General features: G+C 45.2%; 1 pseudogene; it reads left to right on the forward strand.

Annotated features, from left to right (window-relative positions):
* The first annotated feature begins 2515 nt into the window (after window positions 1-2515).
* LOC116987115 lies at window positions 2516-2682 on the forward strand (annotated as a pseudogene).
* Window positions 2683-25086: the final 22404 nt, after the last annotated feature.

Below are 25086 nucleotides of genomic sequence, written 5' to 3' on the forward strand. Positions count from 1 at the left end.
CACTCCAGTGCCTAACAGCACTGGCCATCTCCCTTGTCGAGGGATTGATGGGAACCAGAGCTGGGCTGGTCAAGAAGAGGGGTCACTGGCTGAAGTTTATCGGGAGTATGCTTGAGGTACAGGATCAGGAAGAGCTGCTGGGTGTGGCCGCTATGTGGCTCCACCACTAGCGAGATGGCTTTTCAGTCTCAACTGATGGCCAGCTTACTATCTGTTCTTTTCAAAAAACCTCTCCAAGACAGGTAGTCATGAGGTGTTGGATTCATTACGCCGCCCCTAAATTGCATTTACTCAAAGTGCCCACCGTTATTGGGGGGTACATTGAGCATAGCTTTAAAACCCAAATATCTTAAAATGCGTTTGATATCCCTGACGTCGGCTATCATTTCGCATGCTCATTTCAGAGGGACAGGGTAGTATGGCAAAACACCTGACCCTACTGCTTGCAGTGCTCCGCAACTTCTTAGGAAGTTATAAAACCTGCCCTCAACTTAAAAAATTACAGGACTGTGAGAATGCCGACCTCTCAACCACAGACCCTGCTAGCTGGCTAAGTTATCAAACTAAGCCTAAAAAACTGGAGAAGTATCCAAAATTCGGCATCTAGAGGGCAGGGTCTGGAATGAGCACCACACGAAACCAGCAGCAGTGCCTCTACGCGTCCACCAGTAGGCGTCCACCTAATAGTACTGGTGTAAGCTCGGGGCCCGCATGCCCTGTTTTTTCAGGCCAGGGTCCAGAGTGGGCCCCCTGAAAAATGTGCCACCCCCAACAACACCATCCCTACGGACAAGGAACCGGAAACCGAAGAGATGAACACACCACGGAACAACAGTGAAATAAGATAAGTATGGTTCCTCCCATCACACAAAAGATGAAGGGTTTGTACTAACAAATCATTCAAGGATAAAATTAAATTAGATCCCATCCTGCTCGGCCTTTTGGCTAAGATTAATAGTAACTGCCTTATCAGTTTATATCTGATATGTCCCTTCCCAGGGACCATACAATACCAGTACAGCATGCACCCTAGGGGTCTACCCTCCCACTAATAAGAACATGAGGGACTAGCAACTGGGGGTAATAATTATACAGGGGTCATATAGAAGCCTATATGAACCTTTGGTACCAACTAACCAAGATGGTAATGTCGCCATCATTGATATCAAGGGGTCATAAGTTCAAGTTCAAGTTCAAGTGAGTTTATTGTCATGTGTCCCTGTATAGGACAATGAAATTCTTGCTTTGCTTAAGCACACAGAAAATAGTAGGCATTTACTACAAAACAGATAAATGTGTCCATATACCATGATATAAATATATACACACATGAATAAATAAACTGGTAGTGCAAATAACAGAAAGTGGTTGCTAATAATCAGAGTTTTGTCCGAGCCAGGTTTAATAGCCTGATGGCTGAGGGGAAGTAGCTATTCCTGAACCTGGTTGTTACAGTCTTCAGGCTCCTGTACCTTCTACCTGAAGGTAGCAGGGAGATGAGTGTGTGGCCAGGATGGTGTGGGTCTTTGATGATACTGCCAGCCTTTTTGAGGCAGCGACTGCGATAAATCCCCTCGATGGAAGGAAGGTCAGAGCCGATGATGGACTGGGCAGTGTTTACTACTTTTTGTAGTCTTTTCCTCTCCAGGGCGCTCAAATTTCCGAACCAAGCCACGATGCAACCGGTCAGCATGCTCTCGACTGTGCACCTGTAGAAGTTAGAGAGAGTCTTCCTTGACAATCCGACTCTCCGTAATCTTCTCAGGAAGTAGAGGCGCTGATGAGCTTTTTTGATAATTGCGTTAGTGTTCTCGGACCAGGAAAGATCTTCAGAGATGTGCACCCCCAGGAATTTGAAGTTCTTGACCCTTTCAACCATCGACCCGTTGATATAAATGGGGCTGTGGGTCCCCCTCCTACTCCTTCCAAAGTCCACAATCAGTTCCTTGGTTTTGCTGGTGTTCAGGGCCAGGTTATTGCGCTGGCACCATATGGACAGTTGCTCGATCTCTCTTCTGTACTCTGACTCATCCCCATCAGTGATACGCCCCACAATGGTGGTGTCGTCAGCGAACTTGATGATGGTCATATTATGATGATGATCATAATAAACCCAGTATGAACCTTTGGCTCTAAAAATCCCAACATGGTATATGTCGCACCGTCATTGACTTGCCACTTGAGTATCGCCAGGCCACGCTTGGAATATTGAAACTGCCAACCTTTCATTCCAAGCATACTTAATGGTAGACATCAACTTAAAAGATGCATACTATTCAGTACCCATTCAAACAACTTGGAGATAACTTGGCAGTATTAATTATCGACTATGGCTATTACAGCCAAACTGGTTCCAGATATTCTAACCAGTCCTGGCTATATTAAGGAACTATCGTCATGGCATGTTCCAATTGTATTAACGACGACTAATCCATGGGTATAGCTATCACAGCTTTAGCTATTATTCTTTTAGCCGAGCTTGTCATGCAATCCAGATATATCTACGATTGAAACCATCGCTCTCAGCCTTAACTAAGATCAAGCGGAGTATCTGTTGTTGTTAGTTCTATTTTGACTCGTCCCTTATCAAGGGACTATATATCAATTGATTTGGAACAGGGAGATGGGGAGGGGCTTGCTCCGTCCACTCCACGCATCAACCAGTACCTTGAAATATAAATCCTCTACTGTTGGCTATTTGGTATTCAACACTCTACCCGCTTACCTTTAACTTGGCATAGGAGAGTCAGTATGACACAACATGTAACAATTAATGGTATCTACCTACCATTCAACAGTGGCAAGAGTATTGGGAGTTAGTAGCAGCTGTTCCAGCTTCTTAACTTGAACCTTCCATTAAGGCTAGGTGCTAATGTTTAAACTACCCTCACCCAAAACATGGTGGCATATGGACTAATCTGGAGTCGTCATCACTATAGACACTAGGCGTAAAACCTAGTTTGGAAATTTTGAGTACGCTCTATTGGCAAAGCATATTATCCTGCAGTGCACCATTTTGCATGTTCGTTTATAATTAACAATATCACAGTAGTGACATATACAAACCACTTGGGCAGAATAAATCGATATCATGTGACATTTATTTAACAATTGGAAACTACAGGTCGTCAAAAATATACGATCATCAGCAAACTTACCTACTAGGTGAGCTAAATACTGTAAACAGACATATTAAACCCAAGTATTGCTGGAATTACAAAGCAATATGGAACACCCGATATCGATTTCACTGTATTCAATTGAATTCTCCACGTACCGATGTATGTCGCAAGAAACCAAATTTGAGGCAGGGGCAATGAATTCATTCCCACTGAATTAGGGAGTGTGAGGGGGGAATCTAATCTATGTTTTTCCCCTTTTTTCCTACCTCATCAGGTACTACGGCCTCATCAGTCAGGTACTACGCACATGCCACGATAAATTAAACTACTGGATTGCAGATTTGAAAATCTATTTACCATTTAAATACAGGAACTACATATTCAACTACAACAAACCTGTACTGGAGTTCTGGCAGGTCTACACCACAATGAAGGATTCAGCCAGAGGTGCTCCGTCAGCCTACTTAACTCGGGCACCAGGACCACAGGCCATAGGGTACGTCCCGCTGGTGATCAAATTTAGGAGAGGTTAATCCCCCAGACCCAGGTACACCCAAATCTGGGATGTCAGTATGGACCTGACGTACCTTAGGGGATGGTCACCAGCCAGGTCCCTCACCCTGGAACAGCCCACCCTGAAGGGACATGCTGATGGCCTTGTCTCAGCACAAAGAGTCCAGTCTCCTCCATCCACTACGATTGGACAATATGGTCCACTACACCATGTTACATTACCATTAGGGACTGGGCAAACAGAGCAGACCGGGAACATCAGGTCTAGTCATGGAATTCCGGGCATACCCACCTGAACCACGGTTATGTGTCATGACCCACTTATTGAACTACATCGACACAATAAGTAATCCTCGAGGGAGAGAAAAAGCCTTATGGGTCAGCCACAAGAAACCTTATGGTCGGGTTCGAGCCAAACTATCTCAAGTGGCTCAAGCAGGTACTGGGAGTTGCTGGAGTACATACTAACGTGTATAAATCTTACTCCACCAGGACAGCATCCACATCAGTGACTAAGAGGATGGACGTGCCAATGGACCACATCCTGGCTACAGCGGGGTGGTCTAGGGAGTATACGTTCCAAACTTTTATAACAAACCACTGACAGAACCTGTATCGTTTGCAGAAAAAGAATCTGCAAAAAATATATAATTTAAGCCCGGGAGAGCATTTTGGTCTTGTTATTGTTAATAACACCATTATTGTTTTACAAACAGATTCATGGTTGATTACAATAACATACTTCCTCCCTCGAATGACTTCGGCAGCGAGTGAAGTATGAACTGTTACACGGTTTGAAATCACAGAGCTTTAAAATCTTCACGTAGTCATTCACGTGACTCCGAAGTAAAATAGTAAGATTAAACGAGAACTTACCAGTTTGAAGTTTGATCTGTATTTTATGAGGAGTTACGATGAGGGATTACGTGCCCTCCGCTCCCACCATCAATAATAGAGGTCAAACTGATAACTAAGGTCTCCTTTTCTTTACTATGTTTATTTCAATAACTGTGTCTGTCTGTGATTCCACACCGCTGCTTTGAAGTATGTCGCGCATGCGTGCTGAGCGGGCTCTTCACGTAATCCCTCATCGTAACTCCTCATAAAATACAGATCAAACTTCAAACTGGTAAGTTCTCGTTTAATCTTACTATTATAGACCAGTCGGTGGGGAAGATGCTGGAGTCAATTACAAAAGATGAAATAGTGGCACATTTGGATAGCAGTAACAGGATCGGTCCGTGTCAGCATGGATTTACGAAGGGTAAATCATGCTTGACTAATCTTATAACTAGGGAAATGGACAAGGGATAGCCAGTGGATGTAGTGTACCTGGACTTTCAGAAAGCCTTTCATATGGTCCCTCATAGGAGATTAGTGGCCAAAATTAGAACACATGGTATTGGGGGTAGGGTACTGACATAGATTAGTTGGCAGACCGGAAACAAAGAGTAGTGATTAACGGGTCCATTTTAGAATGGCAGGCAGTGACTGGTGGGATACCGCAAGGCTCGGTGCTGAGATCACAGAATTAATGTCAAGTCAAGTTTATTCGTCACATACACATACGAGATGAGCAGTGAAATGAAAAGTGACAATGCTCACGGACTTTGTGCAAAAAGACAAACAAACAAACAACCAAACAAACTACAAACAGAATGTAACAGAATCACATATTCATCACAATGATTTAGATGAAGGGATTAAAAGTAACATTAGCAAATTTGCAGATGACACAAAGCTGGGTGGCAGTGTGTATTGTGAAGAGGATGCTATGAGGATACAGGGTGACTTGGACAGGTTGGGTGAGTGGGCAAATGCATGGCAAATGCAGTTTAATGTGGATAAATGTGAGGTTATCTACTTTGGTGGCAAGAGCAGGAAGGCAGATTATTATCTGAATGGTGTCAATTTATGAAAAGAGGAAGTGCAACGAGATCTGGGTATCCTTGTACATCAGTCACTGAAAGTAAGCATGCAGGTACAGCAGGCAGTGAAGAAAGCTAACAACATATTGGCCTTCATAACAAGAGGAGTTGAGTATATGAGCAGAGGTCCATCTACAGTTGTACATGGCCCTAGTGAGAACACACCTGGAGTATTGTGTGCAGTTTTGTTCTCCAAATTTGAGGAAGGACATTCTTGCTATTGAGGGAGTGCAGCGTAGGTTCACCAGGTTAATTCCCGGGAAGGCTGGACTGTCATATGTTGAAAGAATGGAGCGATTGGGCTTGTATACTCTGGGATTTAGAAGGATGAGAGGGAATCTTATTGAAACATATAAGATTATTAAGGGATTGGAAATGCTAGAGGCAGGAAACATGTTCCAGGTGTTGGGGGAGTGCAGAACTAAGGGCCACAGTTTAAGAATAAGGGTAGGCTATTTAAAATGGATATGAGGTAAAATATTTTCACCCAGTGAGTTGTTAATCTGAGGAACTCTCTGCCTCAGAAGGCAGTGGAGTCTGATTCTTTGGATACTTTCAAGAGAGAGTTAGGTAGAGCTCTTAAAGATAGTTGAGTCAAGGGATATGGGGAGAAGGCAGGAACGGGGTACTGATTGCGGATGATCAGCCATGATCTCAGTGAATGGCGGTGCTGGCTCGAAGGGCCGAATGGCCTACTCCTGCACCTATTGTCTATTGTCCATTCTCCACTGTCTATTGTCTATTGTTATCCAGTGAGCACAGAGCTAATGTGTGACTGGGACTCTGATTGTGATCAGTCGCTGGCAACAGGTTTCTGATTCTCTCCAGAGATGCCGCCTGTCCCGCTGAGTTACTCCAGCATTCTGTGTCAATATTTGGTGTAAACCAGTACCTGCAGTTCCTTCTGAGGTGCAGGTTTAGTGCAGGAGGGGTTGGGAGATGAGCCAGGATAGGTGGAGGTAACGATGCACGATATGAAGATACAATCGGCGAAGTCTGTGAAGTTACTGCTCCTTCCACTTACATTTCAAACCTCTTACATGATGCTTGATGTTCTCTTGGGTTTAAACACAATATCAAAAGCTTCTCTGTACCATTGACTATGAATAATTTGGCTGGGTGTATCTGAGCCAGTCAGAATCCAGAACCTGAGGGCAAGAGTTTAGACAGTTAAATTCTGAGAACAAATTGCACAACATGGATTGTCGCCCTGGAGACAAAAAAAGAAATGCAGATGCCAGAATCTTACTTACAACACAAAGAGCTGGAGTAACTCAGCAGGGCAGGCAGCAACTCTGGAGGATATGGATACGAGGTGTTTACGGTCAAGACCCTTCTTCAGGCTGATTGTAGAGGGGAGTAAGCTGGAAAAGAGGTGAGACTATATAACGTTTGGCAAGCGACAGGTAAAAATGCAGGTAAGCAGAAGTCTAATGGCAGATGTGTGGACAAAGATGAGAGGTACAACGGAGAGAAAAAGGAGACGGGAGACAAAAAGAGTGTCAGAGAAGGAGAAAGGTGTGAAATATAAAGTGGAAGGGTGGACTATTGGTAGAAGAAGATGATGGGGGAACAGAGGGTGGGAATGTGGGATAAATAGGTGTGCATTCGGGTGGGGAGGGGGTTGCAGGAAAGATGGATGTAAAAAGTGTTACCTCAAAACTGGAGAAATCAATGTAAATACCATTTGGTTGCAGGTTAAGAATTGATGTTCCTCCAGTTTGCATGTGGCCTTAAGCCCCTGTCCCACTTAGGAGACCTAAACAGCAACCTCTGGTGACCTTGCCCACCACCCCAAAAAAAAAATCAAGGTCGAGGTGACCTGCAACCTCCTACCACCTCCCACGCATATGTTGAAAACCTTCCTGGACTACGAAGAAAACCGGCTTCGACTAGACCTGCGACTAAAAAATGATCGATTTTTAAAACGGCAACCTATTTTTAGTCGAGGCCGGTTTTAATCATGATGAAAAAATAGCAGCGACCTAGATGAAGCCTCGACCACGTGGAAACCACTTTCAACCATTAGGGAGAGTGACCAAAACCTCCGGTGACCTCATGGAAACCTTGGGTGGCGGGCAAGGTCACCAGAGGTTGCTCTTTAGGTCTCCTAAGTGGAACAGGGGCTTTACTCTGATAGTGGAGGGGGCCCAGGACAGAAAGGTCAGCGTGGGAATGGGAAGGTGAATGGTTGGTAACCAGGAGATCCTGCATGCCTCAGTGTTGCACATGTTGGTGAGTGCGTAAGTGTTGGGTGGAACGCTTGATCTCGCTGATGTAACAGAGGCCACATCAGGATACCTTCTATGTTACAAGGTATCGGAGGTTAGCTGAGACCAATCCATTGGAGGTATTTATAATGTTGAATTTGTTTCTTGATAACGGATTTGATTCAGAATAAAGGGCAGGCTCCTGCTCCCTGGCCCTGTGTCCACTCACCTTAGCCAGATATGGAGGGTTAGACTCATTGCCCTCTGCGTGCAGGGGTCCATCAATAGGAACTGAGCTGAAGAAGGGTACTGACCCCGAAACATCACCTATCCATGTTCTCCAGGGATGCTGCCTGACCCGCAGAGTTACTCCAACACTTTGTGTCCTTTTGTGTAAACCAGCATCTGTTTCCACGCTGAACTGAGCTGTGAGAAGGTTGAGTGCCCGCCCTTGAGATGCCCAGGCTGGCCCTCGACAGCTGACATAGCGGGGATGGAGTGGAGCCCGTTGTAATAGTTGCAAGAGACTTATACTGACGTCGGCTTGTCTGAGGGTCAGAGGCATTCATAAACAACTAAACTAATGAAAATAATGACAAAATGCAATTTACTGTAACACAAGATATTTAAAATTAATTAAAGAATAAAAGTGAAATGAAATAATTGGAGTATATCATTTACCTTCCACTCTGCTTTTGAGTTTAGCCTTGTAATTGCCTCTGAGGACTGGGGTTGTAGACCCAGCCCCAGGTTGATGCTGACTACACCAGCAGGACTTGGCTCAGGGGACTGATGGATGCGACCAGCCTATGGGTCCCTGCCTTGTGTGTTTCACAGAGAGCGAGGGGGAAGTTCAGGTTTAGTGCCAACTAAGCAGACAAACATGTGGAATCTTGAGCAAAGATTGCAGCCCAAGCTGGAGCTAGGCTGTTCAGGAGCAAGAACCACAAAGCACTTCTCCCCACAAAATCTCATCAGCATTTGTCACAATCTCCCTCACAAATGAATGATGAGAGTTGCCTGGAAATTTCAGACATGAGACTGATCGGGTTTCGTTATGCCAGGGCACCAGAGGGTGTGGAGAAACCCTACGTTAATTGAGGCTTGTCCATAAATAGGCTTTAACATGGTGTAAAGGGCCTGTCCCACAAGCATGCGACTGCATGCGGCAAGCGCGGCCTAACGTGGTCGCTTGAGCCGTACGGCCTCCCGGAGCCGGTCCCACTTCGATCGCCGGAGCCGTATAGAGTTGTGCGGAGCTGGTCCCGATATCGCGCGGGGCTCCGAAAAACTGACACTGTCCAAAAATTCCGTGCGGCAAAGGCCTGCCGGCCCGCAGCCGCATTGTGGCCGTACGCACCGCCTCGACGGGCGTGCGCAGCGTCTCCGGTTTGGTCACACTTGCCGCATGCAGTCGCATGCTGGTGGGACAGGCCCTTTAGACAATGCTTTGTCAGAGATGAGACCTGCACAGTATATCTGCTGCTGAATGAACTCACATATGTTTGTAAGATCTGACTGAATGGCAAAAACTGGTTTGTGTGCTGAGTATCATCTTATTCTTGTCTGGGGCCACAAAGCTGACCATAGCTTGTCAATGGGTGGTGATGAACCCATGGACCTCATTCAGTGAATTCACTCCACCAGCTGATGCATGAAATGAGAAATGTCATACTGATTGGTGGAACACCACTCTTGGCAGTGACTCCTTGGGTAATGTTGATATTGTGCTGTACTAACATAAAACCTGCTGTTGCACTACATCTTTCCCCCTCACCTTAAACTTGTGATCTCTTCAACTCCCTACTTTGGGAAAAAGATGTGACTATCTGCCCTATCTATGCCCCTCTTGGGTTTTAAAAATTCTATGAGGTCACCCCCTCAGCCATCTTCGCTTTAGAGAAACAGATCCAACCTATGTAATCTCTCCTTGTAACTCAAATATCTCAGTCCAGGCAACATCCTTCTGGTTCTTCTTTGCAGCGTCTCTAGTTTAACCACATCCTTCCTAGTGTGGTGGGCAGGAATGCACACTCATGCTCCTACATTCTCATCTAAATTAGGCAAATAGACAATAGACAATAGGTGCAGGAATAGGCCATTCGGCCCTTCGAGCCAGCACCGCCATTCAATGTGATCATGACTGATCATCCCCAATCAGTACCCCGTTCCTGCCTTCTCCCCATATCCCCTTTTTAAGAGCCCTATTTTTAAGAGCCCTATCTAGCTCTCTCTTGAAAGCATCCAGAGAACCGGCCTCCACCGCCCTCTGAGGCAGAGAATTCCACAGACTCAGCACTCTCTGTGAGAAAAAGTGTTTCCTCATTTCCGTTCTAAATGGCTTACTCCTTATTCTGAAACTGTGGCCCCTGGTTCTGGATTCCTCCAACATTGGGAACATGTTTCCTGCCTCTAGCGTGTCCAAACCCTTAACAATCTTATATGTTTCAATGAGATACCCTCTCATCCTTCTAAACTCTAGAGTGTACAAGCCCAGCTGCTCCATTCTCTCAGCATATGACAGTCCCGCCATCCTGGGAATTAACCTTGTAAATCTACGCTGCTCTCCCTCAATAGCAAGAATGTCCTTCCTCTAATTAGGGGACCAAAACTGCACACAATACTCCAGGTGTGGGCTCACTAGGGCTCTGTACAACAGTAGAAGGACCTCTTTGCTCCTATATTCGATTCCTCTTGTTATAAAGGCCAACATGCCATTCGCTTTCTTCACTGCCTGCTTTACCTGCATGCTTACTTTCATAGACTGATGAACAAGGACCCTCAGATCCCATTGTACTGTCCCTTTTTCCAACTTGACACCATTTAGATAGTAATCTGCCTTCCTGTTTTTGCTACCAAAGTGGATAACCTCACATTTATCCGCATTAAAATTGATCTGCCATGCATCTGCCCACTCACCCAACCTGTCCAAGTCACCCTGCATTCTCATAGCATCCTCCTTACAGTTCACACTGCCACCCAGCTTAGTGTCAACTGTAAATTTGCTAATGTTACTTTGAATCCCTTCGTCCAAATCATTGATGTATATGTAAATAGCTGCGGTCCCAGCACCGAGCCTTGCGGTACCCCACTCGTCACTGCCCGCCATTCTGAAAGGGACCCGTTAATCCCAACTCTGCCAACCACTTCTCTATCCATGTCAGCACTCTACCCCCAATACCACGTGCCCTAATTTTGCCCACTAATCTCCAATGTGGGAGCATATCAAATGCTTTCTGAAAGTCCAGGTACACTACATCCACTGGCTCTCCCTTGTCCAATTTCCTACTTACATCTTCAAAAAATTCCAGAAGATTAGTCAAGCATGATTTCCCCTTCGTAAATCCATGCTGACTCGGACCGATCCTGTTACTGCTATCCAAATGTGCGGCTATCTCATCTTTTATAATTGACTCCAGCATCTTCCCCACCACCGATGTCAGGCTAACTGGTCTATAATTCCCCGTTTTCTCTCTCCCGCCTTTCTTAAAAAGTGGGATAACATTAGCCACCCTCCAATCCACAGGAACTGATCTTGAGTCTATAGAACATTGGTAAATTGTCACCAATGCAGCCACAATTTCTAGAGCCACTTCCTTAAGTACCCTGGGATGCAGACCACCAGGCCCTGGGGATTTATCAGCCTTCAGTCCCATCAGTCTATGCAACAGTTATGTACTGAACCAGATTTGATAAAGGACCTCGAGGTTAATGAGCCATTAGGAGGCAGTGACCATAACATGGTCAGGTTTAATCTACAATTGGAGAGGGAGAAGGGTATGTTAGTGTTGCAGTTAAATAAAGGGGACTATGAGGCCATGAGGGAGGATCTGGCCAAAGTTGACTGGAAAGATGACAGTGAAACAAAAATGGCAGGTATTTCTAGGAATAATACAGTAGGTGCAGGATCAGTTCATTCCTAGGAGGAAGAAAGATTCCAAGGGGAGAAAGGGACGACCATGGCTGACAAGGGACGTCAGGGAAAGTATAACAATTAAAGCGAAGAAGTACAACGTAGCAAAGTATAACGGAAGCAGGAGGATTGGGTAATGTTTAAAGAACAACAGAAGATAACCAAAAAGACCATACGGGGAGAAAAGATGAGGTACGAAGGTAAGCTGGCAAGAGGATAAAGCAGGATAGTAAAAGCTTCTTTAGGTATGTGAAGAGGAAAAAATTAGTTAAGACCAAAGTTGGACCCTTGAAGACCGAAAAAGGTGAATTTATTATGGGAACAAGGAAATGGCAGATGAGTTTGACAATATTTGACAATATTTGACAATCTGCAGAAGACACAGCAACAAGCCCTTCACTGGCCATAGCCCTCACTCAGAACACCAACCCTCCACTACCACCCTCTGCCACCTACCACTAAGCCAATGTATATCCAATTGGCTAGCTCTCACTTGATCCCATGTGTCCGAATCTTCCAGACCAGACTGCCATACAGGACTTTGTTAAAGGTCTTGCTGAACAACATCAATGGCCTTGCCCTCGTTAATCCTCTTGGTCGCCTCTCCAAAAACGGAATCAAATTTGTGAGAACTGTTATTGTATTCAAAACCTTAATCAAAGGCTTTGCTAAAGTCCAAATAGACAATGTCTGCAGCCCTGCCCTTGTCAACCTTCTTGGTTACTTCTTCAAAAAACTCTATCAAATTTGTGAGACATTATCTCCCACATACAAAGCCATGCTGATTATCTGCTATCTACCCATGACGTGTACATTTTATCCGTCAGGATCACCTCCAGTAGCCTTCCTATCTGCATTGGTCTATGTGAGACTATTCATAATTAGTCCTTGCCTTGTCCAAACGCAAACACATCTCATCTTTTGGAATCTTCTCTAGTAGCTTTCTCATCACTGACGTAAGGCTCCCTGGTTTGTACTTCCATAGCTTGTCCTGGAAGCCCTTCCTAATAAAGGCACAACATGAATTAACCACCCTGCAGACTTCTGGTGCCCCACCCAGGTACCTCCCATCCCTCAGCCCTCGGGCTCCTCCTCCTCCTTTTTCTTTTCTTCTCCCCGCCACCCCCCATCAGTCTGAAGAAGGGTTTCGGCCCGAAACGTTGCCTGTTTCCTTCGCTCCATAGATGCTGCTGCACTCGCTGAGTTTCTCCAGCATTTTTGTGTACCTACCTCATATTAGGTTTGGGGTTTTCTGTTCTGGATCAATGATGCAAACTGCATGGTGCATTGAAAGTACACATTGATTGCAGAGACTGGTGTTTGAATATAACCTTACGATCCCTTCTGAAGTCTGGGGTCTCTGTAGTCTGGGGCATTTGAATATACACTGGGGCTGAACAGCAATGTAAAACTGCTTCCTGCTTTCAGACTAATCCACCGTTGCACATATCAAGCTATTTGTTTCCTTAATTCACTGTAACCTTGCACTCCTTTCCTCGGCTTCATCAACGGAGGCCATTGACTTACCACAACTTCAGAATCACACACTCTGAACGGCCACATTGTTATGCAGGGGATGTTTGCCACTTACCAGGGTAAACACCTAGACTTTCCCTGGGTAATCAGATCTTTGGTTTCTGGTCACTTCTCTTTTAAATCTTTGATTAACAGTTCCATTATCCTTCCTCCCACTGATGTTAAACTAATTGGTCCGTGACTCCTTGGGCTTGTTCTAACTCCTTTCTATGAATAGGGACTGCATTCACCGTCTCTCAATTAGCACAATTTCATTTTCTCAATGTTCTACACACATGGTTCAGTGATTTTTCAGATGGGTTATTTGGCGCCCTGGTATTTCTTTCAGAACATCTTTTAATATGTATGTATGAATGCAAACCATATGGACCAAAGGTTTGATTCATGTTACATTTGAGAAACTTAGCAATTATTTCCCCCATCCATTGTCTTAAGTGCCATTCTATTCTTCTTGATCTTGTGTCGTTTCAACTATTTAAGCTTCCATGATAGATGCTGAAGCAAATGATTTAGAATCTGTGTTATTTTATAATGTGAGTTGGTCATGTTCATCTCCCAGTGGCCAGGGGCTTCTCTCTTGTTCTTTATTTAGTTTAGTTTAGAGATACAGTGTGGAAACAGACCCTTCGGCCCATCGAATCCGTGCTGACCACGATCCCCGTACATTAGTTCTATCCTACACACTGGGGACAAATTACAGAAACTGATTAGCCTGCAAACCTTCCAAATCTTTGGAATGGGGGATGAGACTGGAGCACCCAGAGTAACCCACGTGGACCCTAAAGGGAGAACATACAAACTCCGTACAGACAGCACCCGTAGTCTGGGTCACTGTACCACCCACTTTATATGTCCATTCATTAACGTGGTCTTCTATATATAGTGTCATAAATCATGACATAACCATCGGCTCACCTTGTCCATGCTAACCATCAGAATATCCCTATTTACTGGCACTTGTTACAGAGAGAGATGGTGAGAGAGAGAATGCTAAGGTTACTAGTAATTAGAGAAATCAATATTCGTACCCCTGGGTTATAAGCTGCCTACAAGCGAAATATGAGATGCTGCTCCTCCAATTTGCATGTGGCCTCACTATGACAGTGGAGGCCCAGGACAGAAAGGTTTGTATGCGAATGGGAAGGGAAACCATCTAATTCCTGCTAATTTCACTATTCATATATCCTCATTATCACCTTCTCCACAGCCAACAATGGACCATTGTGGGCTCCTTGGCCATCAGTGCCGGCTCTGGTTTGTTCTATACCTTCAGTTTCCCTCTCCCCTGACTCGCAGTCTGAAGAAGGGTCTTGACCTGCAATGTCACCTATTCCTTTACTCCAGAGATGCTGCCTGACCTGCGGAGTTACTCCAGCATTTTGTGTCTATCTTCGGTGTAAACCAGCATCTGCAGTTCTTTCCTACATATTTAACCTAGAGTTAACTAGCTTAATTTGATCTGACGGTGACTAGACCATGCGGGAAGTAGATCTAGAGATAACAAAGGCAACAAAGATTTCAGCAACAGAAGAGCTGAGGAAAGGGCAGAATGAGGCCATTGTAGAGGAGTGGCAATGGGCAGACTCAATGATGCAATGAAGTTTGGGCACAAGTTCATCTCAGAAACAAAAATGATATCACGTTTGCTGCTCTCTGAGGCAGCTTCAAACATTTGTTTAGAAGGAAGATGGAGTCCTTGGCCAGGTATAAAAGTTAGTGGCAGGAACAGAAAACGAATGGCTTGAGACTTCCCGAAGATAGACACAAAATGCTGGAGTAACTCAGCGGGACAGGCAGCATCTCTGGAGAGAAGGAATGGGTGACGTTTCGCATTAACCTTGTTTAAGAAAGAACTGCAGATGCTGGATAAATCAAATGTAGACAAAAATGCTGGAGAAACTCAGCGGGTGAGGCAGCATCTATGGAGTGCAGGAATAGGTGACGTTTCGGCGGGTCGAGACCCTTCAAACTGATGTGAAGACCCTTCTTCTGACTTCTTCACTGAAGAAGAGCCTCGACCCGAAACGTCACCTATTCCTTCGGTCCATAGATACTGCCTCACCCGCTGAGTTTCAACAGCATTGTTGTCTATCTTTTGTGTTAACCTGTTCACTGCCAAGATTTGTTTTCACTGGCACTCTTTGACCCAAGTATATGCGGGGGGGTGGGGGGGTGGGGGGGGGGGGGTGGCAGTGAACAGGTTAATTGGAATCAATTTCATCCCTCCAGCATTGGATGTCCGCAAACAGGGGCCGATGGAGGAGTAGAGAGAGGCAGTGGGAGGGAAAGGTGGTAGCTGGCAATGCCCACTTTGGGACTAACCCTCCTTTTCAAAACATTACCAAATATTATGGGAAAATAAGGGATGAGTCAATAAAAGATTGGGAAACAATTGGTAAGTAACTGTGGGTGGAAGGAGATGCCTTTGTAGATAATTCTAAAGTAAATAGATGAACCTATTCCAATCCAGTCAGACAATGGTGTTGTTGAACAGGGTGGAGAATAGTGCATCTGTGTCAAAGGCTATGGGTGGAACTGAGACCATTTATCTCTTTTTTTTCTTCTTTTTTCCCCCCCATACAAAATGCTTTTATTCAGAACAAACAAAAATACAAAGTAGTAACACGATCAAAGAATGCCTATATTGGCATTTTACAAAGTTATCATATTAAAATTTTAACAATTTTATCAACAATACATTCAACCTCCCGCGGTGGCCAGCGTTCACAGAAGGCCTCCACAGTCCCCGTGGACACCGCATGTTCCCTCACCAGGGACACGCGGGCATGGACGTACCCCAAATGTGGCCCTTGTGGCTAAGGGGATCAGAGGGTATGGAGAGAAGGCAGGTACGGGATACTGAGTTGGATGATCAGCCATGATCATATTGAATGGCGGTGCAGGCTCGAAGGGCCGAATGGCCTACTCCTGCACCTAATTTCTATGTTTCTATGTTTCTAAAAGGGGCAGGCAGCCAGCTGCTGTGCAGCCGTCGACTGCTCGCTGCTTGGGCCCGCGAATGCCCAGGAGCAGACCGACAGGGAGGCCCCCTCCACCCTCCCCCCTCTGTTCCGGATGCCCGAAAATCAATGACGTTGGACTAAAGTGGAGCCAAAACTTGAGGAGCAGCCCCTTCAGATACTCAAACAGAGGCTGCAACCTCGAACACTCCATGTAGACGTGGAACACGGTCTCTTCCTTGCCGCAGAAGTGACAGGCGGGTGGCGAGTCCGTGAACCGGCTCAAGTACCTGTTGCAGGCCACGGCTTTGTGCAACACTCTCCACCCCAGGTCCCCGATGTAAAGGGGGAGGACTCCCTTATAGAGATTTACCCCAGTACCTACTGGGGAGAGACCATTTACCTCAGTGTCTCACAATGGCACAGTTGCTGCCTTACAGCGCCAGAGAACCCAATTCGATCCTGTCCACGGGCATTGTTTGTACCGAGTTTGTACGTTCTCCCTGTGACCTCGTAGGTTTTCTTCGGATGCTCCGGTTTCCACCTACACTCCAAAGACATGCAGGTTCGTAGGTTAATTGGCTTTGGTAATAAATTGTAAATTGTCCCTGGTGTGTGTAGGATAGAACTAGTGTGAATGGGTGATCGCTGGTCGGCACAGACTCAGTGGGCCGTGGGGCCTGTTTCTGCACTGTATCTCTAAACTAAACTAAAAGATAAACAGTTGAATGGAATAATTCAGAGATGGAGCTCTGGGCAAACATTGAGCGAGTGATAACACATACAAGGAGATTGGAAGGAAAAATTGGGCTTTGGAGATTATTTGTGATGGTGGAAAGATCGGGGGTTCAAAAAAATGTTGACAGATTTGAAAGGGAGTAGACCACTTCTGAGAAGTGAGAACTATGAATAATACCAGCTGTCATGGAAGATAAGAAGTAGAAACTCGGAACTGCAGATGCTAGTTTACAAAAAATAAACAAATGCTGAAGTAACTCAGCAGGGCAGGCAACATCTCTGGAGAACACGGATAAGTGGTGTTTTAAGGTCGGGACTCTTCTTCATAAGCTATTTAGTCAGAATAGGTTAAGGAATGAGGAAATGGCTCTCATGGGCAAGATGAGATTGCAGGCCATAAGGGAAGAAGGGGGAGTAATAAAAAAAACATGTGACAAAACATGCCGCAACATTTTAAGGGCAACTGTTTAACTATAATGTATTAATATTATAATTTAAGGATGCATTCCTTTAGATTCTCATTTGTAAATGTTTAGGAGCTACACGGACTAGGAATTGACTATTTGCTTTTTATTCTTTTATTCTGTCCGAAATAAATAAATAACTAACTAACTAACTAACTATCTAGTTCCGTAAACCTTCGCACCATTCCGTTCCATCTTTTTCTGTGTGTAATGTAACATCCAAATGTCCACAGATAATAGACACAAAAAGCTGGAGTAACTCAGCGGGTCAGACAGCATCTCTGGAGAAAAGGTATAGGTGACGTTTTGGGGCGAGACCCTTCTTCAAACTGGGTCTGAAAATATCCACACCTCTCTCTCATCCATTTAGCTGCTGCTATTTCTCTGATGCTAAAATACTACATAACAATGACAAGAATGTTCAGTGCCTTAAAGGGCCTGTCCCACTTTCATGACCTCTGCCGAGTTAACGCTTGGCTCATACTCGCAGCATGGTCGTCACGAGGTCGTAGGTAGGTCGTAGCAGGCCGTGATGCTAGTCGTAGGTACTCGTGGCATCAAGTAGGTCGGGCCTTTTTTCTAACATGATGAAAAATGTCCACGATTCAAAAAGGTCGTGAATTAGGTCGTGAAAGTGGGACAGGCCCTTAACTTTGAACTGTAACCAGTACAAACAATATTTGAAAAATAAATTCACCCACATTTTTTTCCATAGCTGAATTTTCCATAGATGAACAAAATAACAATGAAACCGAACAGGTCAAGTTTATTTTTATATGCACAGTATGGTGAGGTACAGGTACAATGAAAATCTTGCTTGCAGCAGCACCACAGACACTTAAGTGGCTTTTTCACGGGGCGACTTGACGCAAGAGTGAACCAGAGTTTAACATCGTGGGAACCTCGTGCGGTAACTGTACGGCATTCGTGGACCACCGTGGACCACCGTGGCGCTAACGGCAGGTAGTCGTGTAACTTGGTCACTCGGGAGAAAATTCAAGAAAGTTTGAATTTCTCCAAGAGTGACTTGTACACTTGTGGTTGAGCATTGCAACATTGTATGAACATAGTGGCCAGTGCGATATCCGTGCGATATCCGTAATAACTCTTGCGGGTACCGTGTGAACTCCTGCGAACGGTGAGTAACTGAGCAGTTTGATTGTCAGTGCTTGTTTTACCTCATTGTTAAATAAATATATTTTTTACTATCAGATTGATGTCTGCAATTCTTCATTAACACATCACTACAAAATGAATGTCTCTAATGTTATAATCCCTCTCATGCTGAAACACAAAATAGCTGAAGGGAGGTGAAATAATCACATTTTCATTCTTTTTCATTTTTGAGTGTTCAGGTACCTCACTTGCTGAGCTATTTTACTCCAGCAGTTTGTGTCTCTTTTTGTCTAAAGCAGTTTCTAAGACTGTAGGAACTCCGCGGGCCAGGCAGCATCTACGGAGTAAAATGGACAGGCGACCCTTTCTTCAGGCTGCCTTATCTCTCTCCCCTCCCCCCCCCCCCCCTCCCCCCTACTCCCACCCACACACACAAATGCTGGAGAAACTCAGTGGGTGCAGCAGCATCTATGAAACGAAGGAAATAGGCAACGTTTCGGCCCGAAACGTTGCCTATTTCCTTCGCTCCATAGATGCTGCTGCACCCGCTGAGTTTCTTCAGCATTATTGTGTACCTTCGATTTTCCAGCATCTGCAGTTCCTTCTTAAACACAAATGCACCGAGTTCCTCCAGCATTTCGTGTTTTGCTCAGTATTCCAGCATCCGCTGTCTCCCGCATCTCCAATAAAACAAAACTACTGTCAAAAGGGTGAAGAATAGGGGCAGAGATAAATACATTCCTGATTAGTGCGGCTGTCAGGAGGTTATGGGGAGAAGGCAAGAGAATGTGGTTGAGAGGGAGAGATAGATCAGCCGCGATTGAATGGCGGAGTGGACTTAATGGACCGAATGGCCTAATTTTGCTCCTGTAACTAACAAAGATAGTAATTGTTAGGGAAATGTAGTTATTAAAGATGAGGGGGAGCAGAAATGGGCAGTCTGGGATGGCTCGCGAGATACTTGCATAGAGGCACAAACGTTAAAGAAAGGGCAGATAAACAGAGAGGCGGGGGGGGCTTCCCTCAGTGCCCATCTGTTACCATTAATTCGACAGTTCGGTCTGTGAAACGCAACACGCCAGCCCCGACATCCAGCACGGTGGTCAGTCGTTTGAAGATAGACACCAGTTGCTTGGAGCAACTCAGCCGGACAGGCAGCAACTCTGGAGAGAAGGAACGGGTGGCGTTTCGGGTCGAGAGCCTTCTTCAGACTGAGGTCAATCCCCTGCATGGATAACAGGAATCCCAGCCAACACGACAATCGCCCGCTGCACAGTCTCGGAGCTTCCACTGCGAAAACGGTGCCTACATTTGAGCACTTATGTAACTGAACCATCCTAACACCAACCACAGCGCATTCCTGAACTACTACCTACCTCATTCGAGACCCTCGGACTATCTTAGATCGTATACTCACTGGCTTTATCGAGTTACAGTGTGGAGACCGGCATTCGGCTCAACTTGCCCATACCGGCCAAAATGTCCCATCGAAACTAGTCCCATCTGCCTGCGTCTGGTCCATATCCCTCCCAACCTGTCTTATCCATGTACCTGTCTAAATGTTTCTTAAATGTAGGGATGGACCCAGCCTCAACTACCTCCTCTGGCAGCTTGTTCCATACACCCACCACCCTTTGTGCGAAAATGTTACCCCTCACTCAGATTCCTATTAGATGTTCCCCCCTCACCTTGAACCTATGCCCTCTGGTCCTCGAATCCCCTCTATGGGCAAAGGATATATATTACCCTGGACTCTGTTCGTCTCATGGTTTTGTACACCTCTCAGCCTCTGTCCCCAGTGTGGAGTTAAGGGCTTGTTTATGGGCGCCCTGGGCTGAGAACTCTGGAGGATGGGTTTTAGACTTTATCGGGAATCGAGATAGACCCCGTAATGCAGGAGCAAAGAATCGCAGACGCTAATCTGCATTAGAAAGACACAATATGCGGGAGTAACTCAGCGCTGAAGAAGAGTCCCGACCCGAAACATCATCTATCTATGTTGTCTAGCGATGCTGGCTGACCCGCTGAGTTGCTCCAGCGCTTTGTGTCTTTCCACTAGACCTGTAATAAGTCTCGGCTGGGTGTTTACTGGGATCTATGGTGTTTAATAGACGTCCTGATGTTGTTTTTGATCGGGTTTACTACTGACAGTATTTAATCAGATCCATATTAAATAATTTCCCCTTCACCTTAAACCTATGTAATCTGGTCCTCGATTCGCCTACTCTGGGCAAGAGACTGTGCATCTACCCGATCGATTCCTCGCATGATTTTAAACATTATCTTGCACACAGCGTTGTTCCCTTCACCATGTATACACCACAGATTGTTACTATTTATTGTCTGTCTACTGACTGGTTAAACGTTTGAAAGTTTCACCTCTCAGTAGATAATAAAATAAGACAACCATCACGGTCAATGTGAGACAAAGTCTTTATTCCTATTTGACAAAATAAAAAGACGACTTCTTGCACATATTGAGAGAAGGTGCATCACACCAAACAACATTTGTCTAAAAAAACCCCGATTATTCTTCAGCTCATTGAGCTTGGGTGAAATTCTGACAAAGTTTGTGAATGCACTTTTATCCTCTTAGCACAGCACATTAAGCAGCTGATCATATTGTCCAAATTGAGGTCTCCGTTGAAAGATGGGCTTCACCCAGTGAGACTTCCTCTTAATTCTCTTTTTAATTAATCTCACCCTTCTGCCTTCACGCAAGCGTTCTCGATGCACATAGTGGGCTGCTGCATACAGCGCGTCAATGAAAATAACCACCATCCTGTACTCGAAAATACTTAGTATAGGCATGTCTCCAAATGAGCCAATTCAACCAAGGGAGGAATATAGTGTGTGAAAAAACCCAATATAGTGTGTGAAAACAAAGTAACATCATTTGTGCCACGTGATTAACAACACTACAGTTCACGATGTTCATTCAAGATTAACGGGAAAGCTCGGGAGACGGACAAGTCACTCGCACAAATAACAGAAATGCCGAGTACCGTGGGAACTCTTTATCTACCCCCCGTTATATCGTGCGAGACTCGTGCTGGACCACGACCACTTCACTCTGGTGACATCTTGCGTCAACTCGCCCCGTGAAAAAGCCCCATTAGGATTCAGACAACACACAAGATATCAATTATACACAGATTACACAGATTCTGCAAGAGAGTGAAAAGAAAAAGACGAAACCAAGACATTAGTGTAAAACGCAATTAGAAAGCAACTCCATGTAATTCAAGAGCTGGTCACCCTTCCATTGCCATGATAGGGTTATGCAGAAAATAGACACAAAAAGCTGGTGTAACTCAGCAGGACAGGCAGCATCTCTAGAGAGAAGGAATGGGTGACATTTCGGGTCGAGACTCAGGAAGGGTCCCCACCGGAAACGTCACCCATTCCTTCTCCAGAGATGCTGCCTGTTCCGTTGAGTTATTCCACCATCTTGTGTCGATCTTCGGTTAAAACCAGCATCTGCAGTTCCTTCCTACACATAGAGTTATGCAGGTTGGTTCAAGAACCTGATGGTTCTAGGTGAGTAGCTGTTCCTCATCCTGTGTATGTGTGACTTCATGTTTCCGTACCTCTTCCCCAACATATAAACCATATAACCATATAACAATTACAGCACGGAAACAGGCCATCTCGGCCCTACAAGTCCGTGCCGAACAACTTTTTTCCCTAAGTCTCACCTGCCTGCACTCATACCATAACCCTCCATTCCCTTCTCATCCATATGCCTATCCAATTTATTTTTAAATGATACCAACGAACCTGCCGCCACCACTTCCACTGGAAGCTCATTCCACACCGCTACCACTCTCTGAGTAAAGAAGTTCCCCCTCATGTTACCCCTAAACTTCTGTCCCTTAATCCACTGACATGGATTTAATGACGTCAATGAGCTTCTCTTATGAGCCTGCGTTAGTACTTAATATTTGTAGTCACTGCTTTAACTCCATTGCCTGGCAGTGTGGTCTGATGATACAAGTTTCAAATGTCCGTACTCTATTAATCTTATTTGATCAGATGAAATATTATCCCTTAGCTTTTAGAATTTCTGCTCACGACTATCCAAACAATTGTAGATGAATAAAATTCCAGTCGTCCCATACCATCTGGGAGATGTGGAAAGGATGGTTGGAAACAGGGAAGAATGGGATTCTAGAAACATAGAAAATAGGTGCAGGAAGAGGCCATTCGGCCCTTCGAGCCAGCACCATCATTCATTGCGATCATGGCTGATCGTCCTCAATCAATAACCCGTGCCTGCCTTCTCCCCATATCCCTTGATTCCGCTAGCCCCTAGATCTCTATCTAACTCTCTCTTAAATCCATCCAGTAACTTGGCTTCCACTGCCCTCTGTGGCAGGGAATTCCACAAATTCACAACTCTCTGGGTGAAAATGTTTTTTCTCATCTCAGTCTTAAATGGCTTCCCCTTTATTCTAAGACTGTGGCCCCTAGTTCTGGATCCGCCCAACATTGGGAACATATTTCCTGCATCTAGCTTGTCCAGTCCATCCCCTAGAGGTCTAACTCTCTCTTAAATCCGTCCAGTGATTTGGCCTCCACTGCCCTCTGTGGCAGGGAATTCCACAATTCTCTTTCACAAATAGTGAAAGGCTTGCATAGAGTGCATGTTTTGAGGATGTTTCCACTCGTGGGAAAGTCTAGGACCCGAGGTCATAGCCTCAAAACTAAAGGACATTCCTTGAGGAAGGATATGAGGAGGAATTTCTTTACGCAGAGGGTGGTGAATCTGTGGAATTCTTTGCCACAGAAGGCTGAAGAGGCCAAATCAATGGATATTTTTAAAGCAGAGATAATACTGTAATTCTTGATTAGTACAGGTGTCAGGGGTTATGGGGAGAAGGCAAAAGAATGGTGTTAAGAGGGATAGATAGATCAGCCATGATTGAATGGAGGAAGTAGACTTGATAGGCTGAATGGCCTAATTTTGCTCCTATCATTTAAGACCTCATGATAATGCCACAAGTTATTTCTCCTCCTTGATGTGACCATTTCAAGTGCCTCTCATTCCCATTTCCAATGGGACATAAAACAATCAGGCTGAGGAAGCGTCTCGGCACAAAACGTCGCCTATCCATTATTTGCACAGATGCTGCCTGACCCGTTGTCAGGAGTCAGATCTCCTTTACCTTGTCTTCGGACCCATAGACCCAAGCATTCTCCTTTAGGTTAGCTCAGTTCAGTTTAGAGATACAATGCAGAAACAGGCCCTTCAGCCCACCGAGTCTGCTGCGACCAGCAATCCCCGCACACAAATACTATCCTACACACACACACACAAGAGACAACTTACAATTTTACCAAGCCAATTAACCTACAAACCTGTACATCTTTAGAGTTTCAGGATGTCCAAACCCCAGATAATCAGGATGACCGTTTAAGATAAAGAGTGGGGAAAGGAGGTAGAGAGACAGAGTGAACAAAATGCACCATGATAGTGTGGAGGGCAGAGCGAGTGGCTGATGGAACTGCCGGCAACATGGGTGGCCAATCTGTGTAGGACAGAACTGCAGTCAGATGCTGGTTTAAACCGAAGATAGATGCAAAAAGCTGGAGTAAGTAACTCAGTGGGACAGGCAGCATCTCTGGAGAGAAGGAATGGGTGAAGTTTTTGTCCCGAGGCATCACCTATTCCTTTCTCCAAAGATGCTGTTTGACCCGCTGAATTATTCCAGCTTTATTGTGTCTATGGACAGTGAATCCAGCTGTAGATGCCCCCTTCCACCATTCAATGCTCTGCTCTCTCTCCCTCTCCCTCTCACTCTCTCCCTCTCTCCCCCAAACTCATCACCTCTTTCACCCTCAATACATCATCCAAACTGATGACCAAATGATCTCCACGCTGCAACCCAAGTTGGCCATTGCATTGTGCTGCCTTGCAAAGAATGTCATTGGCTTCAGATTGAGAGGAAAGAGGAGGTGTAAGTTAAAGATGCCTTCCCTTTGGCCCTGGGGGTGACTTGCTGTGGGAGGTGATCACCTTAGAGGTGGGAGAGAAGCTAATGTTGCTTCAGTCCAGTGTGCTTGGACTGTGTCTTGGGAAAACTCACGTATCTCTGGAACACAGAGACACTGTTTAAAGTTTTAAATGAGATGTCAAAATATATTACCCCCCCCCCCCCCCCCCCCACCACCCACCACCCCACCCCCCACAGAATCTGGCGATTTCCATTGAGAGTAGGGAAGATTCAAACAAGAGGACATGATTTGAGAATTAAGGGACAGAAGTTTAGGGGTAACATGAGGGGGAACTTCTTTACTCAGAGAGTGGTAGCTGTGTGGAATGAGCTTCCAGTGGAAGTGGTGGAGGCAGGTTCGATGTTATCATTTAAAAATAAATTGGATAGGTATATGGACGGGAAAGGAATGGAGGGTTATGGTTTGAGTGCAGGTAGATGGGACTAGGGGTAGAATAAGTGTTCGGCACGGACTAGAAGGGCCGAGATGGCCTGTTTCCGTGCTGTAATTGTTATATGGTTATTGCAAGGCCCTTAACGACCCCTCAAAACTTGGGAAGAAAAAAAACACAACAAATAAATAACTAATT

Source organism: Amblyraja radiata, chromosome 24 (assembly GCF_010909765.2).
Source record: "Amblyraja radiata isolate CabotCenter1 chromosome 24, sAmbRad1.1.pri, whole genome shotgun sequence".
In the NCBI taxonomy this organism is placed as follows: Eukaryota; Metazoa; Chordata; class Chondrichthyes; order Rajiformes; family Rajidae; genus Amblyraja; species Amblyraja radiata.